The sequence below is a fragment of the Cebus imitator genome, unplaced genomic scaffold (assembly GCF_001604975.1).
Source record: "Cebus imitator isolate Cc_AM_T3 unplaced genomic scaffold, Cebus_imitator-1.0 Scaffold34, whole genome shotgun sequence".
Taxonomy (NCBI): Eukaryota; Metazoa; Chordata; class Mammalia; order Primates; family Cebidae; genus Cebus; species Cebus imitator.
In genome coordinates, this window is record NW_016107349.1 from 1,561,562 (window position 1) to 1,567,323 (window position 5,762).

A 5,762-nucleotide genomic window follows, 5' to 3' on the forward strand; every position below is an offset into this window, starting at 1 on the left:
TTTTTTTTTTTTTTTTGAGACTCAATCTGTTGCCCAGTGTCTTGCTCAGGCTAGAGTGCAGTGTTAGGATCATAGTTCACCATACCCTCAACCTCTTGGGCTCATACTGTCCTTCCATCTGAGTCTCCCAAGTAACTGGGACCACAGGCATGCGCCACCATGCTTGGCTAATGTTTTTATTTTTTTTTGAGACAGTGTCCCACACTGTCACCCAGGCTGCAATGCAAGGGCGTGGTCTTAGCTCACTGCAACCTCTGCTTCCTGGTTTCAAGCAATTCTCCCGCTTCAGCCTCCCGAGTAGCTGGGATTACAGGCATGTGCCACCACATCCGGCTAATTTTTGTGTTTTTAGTAGAGACGGGGTTTCTCTATATTGGCCAGGCTGGTCTCAAACTTCTGACCTCGTGATCTGCTCGCCTGGGATTCCCAAAGTGCTGGGATTACAGGCGTGAGCCACCATGCCTGGACATCTTAACCATTTTTAGGTGTGCAGTTCAGTCTGTTAAATATATTCACATTGTTATGAAACAGATCTCCAGAACTTTTTCATTTTGCTAATCTGAAACTCTGTACCCATTAGACAACAGCTCCCCCTGCAGGTAACCATTCTATTTTTTGCTTCTATGATTTTGACTACTTTAGACACTTCATTAAAATGGAATCATATGGTAATTGTCTTTCTGTGATTGACTTATACCACTTAGCATAATGTTAAGTTTCATCCATGTTGTAGCATGGATCAGAATTTCATCCCTTCTGATGGCTTGTAATACTCCATTGTATGTATATACCACATTTTGTCGTAGGTACAATGTACATATTTACATTGATTCTACCTTTTGGCTATTGTGAATAATGCTGCTGTGAAAATGGGAGTGTAGGTATCTTGTCTAGATCCTGACTTCCTTTGGATAAATACTTAAGGTGGGACCGCTGGATTATATGATTGTTTTACTTTTTTTTTTTTTTTTGAGACAGAGTTTCGCTCTTGTTGCCCAGGCTAGAGTGCAATGGTGTGATCTCAGTTCACTGCAACCTCCGCCTCCCGTGTTCAAGTGGTTCTCCTGCCTCAGTCTCCTGAGTAGCTGGGATTACAGGCATACACCACCATGCCCCGCTAATTTTATATTTTTAGTAGAGACAGGGTTTCTCCATGTTGGTCAGGCTGGTCTCGAACTCCCAACCTCAGGTGATCCTCCCGCCTCAGCCTCTCAAAGTGCTGGGATTGCAGGCGTGAGCCACCTGATTGTTTTACTTTTAATTATTTAACACTTTTTTTTTTCTTGAGATGGAGTTTTGCTCTGTCACTCAAGCTGAAGTGTAGTGGCGTGATCTCTGCTCACTGCAACCTCCGCCTCCTGGGTTCAAGCAATTCTCCTGCCTCAGCCTCCTGAGTAGCTGGGACTACAGCTGCACACCACCATGCCCAGCTAATATTTGTATTTGTTGTAGAGACAGGGTTTCACCATGTTGGTCAAGCTGGTCTCAAACTCCTGACCTCGTGATCCACTGGCTTTGGGCTCCCAAAATACTGATATTATCGGCGTGAGCCACCATGCCCTGCCTATTTAACACTCTTTTAACATTTATTTTCTGTTTTTGTTTTTTTAATAGTAGCCATTATCAGGTGAGGTATTTCTGTGTCTCTTATAAGGACACCTGTCATTGGATTTAGGGCCCACCTGGTTAATCCAGGATTATCAAGTCTCAAAATCCTTAATTACATCTGCAGAGACTCTTTTTCCACATAAGGTCACATTCACAGGTTCCAGTGATTCAAACACGGACACATCTTCTGGGGTCCACCATTATGTCTACTATACTTTTTTCTGCTCTACCTTATTTTTCTTCTTGACACTTATCTCCATCTGACATGCTCTGTATTTCTTTATTTATCTTGTTGGGCAAACAACAATCAAGGTAAAGCCATGAAGACAAGGATTTATTGTTGTTGTTGTTTGTTGGTTTGTTGCTTTTTGAGACAAGGCCTCACTCTGTCACCCAGGCCTGGAGTGCAGTGGCACAGTCTTGGCTCACTGCAACCTCTGCCTTAGTCTCCCAAGAAGCTGGGACTACAGGTGCATGTCACCATGCCTGGCTAATTTTTTGAATTTTTGGTAGAGACGGGGTTTTACCATGTTGTCCACGATGGTCTAGAACTTCTGAGTTCAGATGATCCACCCACCTTGGCCTCCCAAAATGCTGGGATTACAGGCATGAGCCACCGAGCCCGGCCTAGACAAAGATTTTTGTTTTGATCACCCATGTTTTCCTGTTGGAACAGTGGCTGTCACAAATGGCTGGCCAGCACATATTGGTTGAACAAGAGGAGGAAAGGGTGGCTGGTCTAGACAAAGAGCCTAGACAAACGTTGGCAGAAATTGCCTCATGGCTTCTGAGCAGAAAAATCTCTCATCTGGGGAATTAGAATCCATAAGTTAAATTTTCTTTCTTTTTTGAAGACAGGGTCTCATTCTGTTGCACAGGCTGGAGTGCAGTAGCACCATCATGACTCACTGCAGTCTCAACCTTCTGGGGGTCAAGTGATCCTCCCACCTCAGCCTCCCTAGTGGTTGGTTCTACAGGCCCATGCCACCATGCCTGGCTAATTTTTTTTTTTTTTTTTTTTTGGTAGAGACAGGGTGTCACCTTGTAGCCCAGACTGGTCTTGAGCCTCTGGACTCAAGCAATCTTCCTGCCTTGGCCTCCCAAAGTGCTGGGATTACAGGCATGAGCCACTGTGTCTGGCCTCCTAAGTTAAATTTCCTACCGCGGAGAATATGGTCTCTTTAGTATTATCTTTCAATGAAAACAAATTTCAGGATCGTTTTTTAAAAAAAGAAGAAAATAAAAAGTTTGCTAATACAAATATCATTTCTCACTAAAGTGAATTAGGGTTCCTTGGAGAAATGGTTGATTTTGTTTCTAGGGCAGTAAATACATAAAACAGAAAGCAAGGAAGCCCAGGGTATCCAATCTTTTGGCTTCCCTGGGCCACATTAGAAGAAGATTGTCTTGGGCCACACATAAAGTACACTAACAACAGCCAATGAACTAAAAACAAAACAACAACAACAAAAAAAACCTCACCAAAAAAAAATGTAGTTGAAAACGGATTCATACAGAAAAAAAAAAAAAATCTCCTGATGTTTTTAGAAAGTTTCTGAATTTGTGTTGAGCTGCATGGGCCGCGGGTTGGACAAGCTTGACCTAAAGACTTCTAGGATTGTGGACTACAGGTACTGATCAACTTACGACCTATGCAACTTAGGACCATTCGACTTTACGACCACAATCGCTAGCCACGACTGCTCCGCGTCTGGCAGCGCAAACGTTGCCCCGCTGGGCGTACGACAGTGCGGACCAGCTTCCGGCAGCACTACCATCTCCGCGTGCACCATTTCAACTGTTATCCCAGACTCGGTACAGCAATTTATGTTTTGTGTCTTGGATATTTTTCATCAAACCCCTCCCAATAAACTTCTTATACATTTCGAAGCAATGGACCCAAACATCGAACGATTTGCAAGGATTGAACGGATGGCGCACGATGTGTTTCGTCCGTATCGTGAAATTTATGAAGAAGAAAAGAAACATACAATTCAGACAAAGCTCACCATGTTTATGAAAAAACCAACTCCGGTAACCCCAACTGCTGCCTCAGATGACAACATCAACGATCCACAGCCATGCACCAGTGGCCAATGAAATGTTTCGTACATGTTAAATATATTTTGATATGTTTTGCAATTGGGAAAATGTTTCCTATGGTATTTTTTACACCTGTATTTTGTATTTTTGTATGCACCTGTATTTTGTAATTTTGTATGTTTTGCAAATATTAAACCAGCTGTACTGGTAATGCAGTGTTTTACTTAAACCTGACGAATGTAAAAATAAGAAACAAAATGGTGTAGAGATGATACAAATGGCATAAAATGAACAAAGGAAATTATGATATATAACAATGAAAAAAATTATAAAATATGACTTAAAGATTTTTATAACATCATTTCACAGTACTGTACATATAGCCTACTCAACGACCAAATCGTGTTACGACCGGTCTGTCGGAACCAATCGTGGTCGCAAGTCGAGCGCTAGCTGTACTAGGATTGTGCCACAAGGACACAGAAGCAACTCAATATTCAATGAGACAATTTGAACATTTAAAAAAGGACAATGACTATAATGGATTAAAACACATCAAATATCCAAACATCCATCAATTCATGAGAGCACTGCTATTCCTCCCCAAGAAACCCAAATTGGTCACAGTTAGAGGTTGCTGGGGCATCCATCCATCATTATTATGATTACTATTATTATTTGAGACAAGGTCTCACTCAGTTACCCAGGCTAGAGTGATGTGGCACCATCACGGCTCACTGTATCCTTAACCTCCTGGGCTCCAGCCACCTCCCTGCCTCAGCCCCCCAAGTAGCTGGAATTACAGGCATGCATCTTCATGCCCATCTAATTTTTTAGTATTTTGTAAAGGGGAATCTTGCCATTTCCTGGACTCAAGCAGTCCTCCTGTCTTGGCCTCCCAAAGTGCTGGGATTGTAGGCATAGCCACTGTGCCCAGGAAAGCATCAAGCACACATCCTGGCCATCCTGAATGGATTGTATTTCAAAGTAACCAGAGAGATGAGGGAACACTCATCTTTGTGAAATAATCTCATCTTAAAAATGCAGGAGGAATGACAGCATTCGAAATCACCACTTTGTACCCCTAAGGGACATCACAAATCTACACTACAGTTTCTCAGCTTGGTACCACTGACATTTTGAACTGGATAACTCTTTGCTATGGAGTTGGGGGGGTTGTGTTCTGTGAATTATACAATGTTTAGCAGTATTCCTTGCCTTCACTTTCTACATAACAGCAGTAACAGCCCCCCAGCCCTCACCCAGTTGCAACAATCCAAAATATCTCCTGACATTGCCAAATTTCCCCTTGGTAGGACAGGGCAAAATCAACCCTGGTTGAGAACCACTGGTCTAATGATCGTCAACATTTGCTAGACTATTAGAAGAAAGGCTGATAGTAAACTTTATGATGGATCATCAGAATGACAACCCCTGAATTGAGAGATAAATTACAATTATTAGTAAAAGTCAACCTCACCTTGTGCCTCAATAGAAGTACACAGTGCTAGCCATGTAGTATTCTTGCAAATAAAACAAAACCCAAACCTCAACATTAAACCTGAACCTAGTGAAGCCTCTAGCCAGGGATAAATCCAACTTTGTGGGGCCTTAAACTACACAAATTTTGGCTGGGAGCAGTGGCTCATGCCTGTAATCCCAACACTTTGGGAGGCCAAGGCAGGTGGATCACCTGAGGTCAGGAGTTCGAAACCAGCCTGGCGAATATGGTGAAACTCTGTTTCTACTAAAAACACAAAAAATTGGCCGGGCATGGTGACCCATGCCTGTAATCCCAGCTACTCAGGAGGCTGAAGCATGAGAATTGCTTGAATCTGCGAGGCAGAGTTTGCAGTGAGCTGAGATCGCCCTATCCAGCCTGGGCAACAAGAGTGAAACTCAAAAAAAAAAAAAAAAAAAAAAACAAAAAAAAAAAAAAAAAAAAAAAACCAGACATGTATTCTCTCTCAGGCACGGAGGGCAGCAGTCCAAAGTCAGGAGAGGGTAGGGCTGCGCTTCCTCTAGAGGCCCTTGGGGAGATTCTTTTTCCGTCTCTTCCAGTTTCTGGTGGCTCCAGGCATTCCTTGACTTATAGCAGCATTATTTTTCCA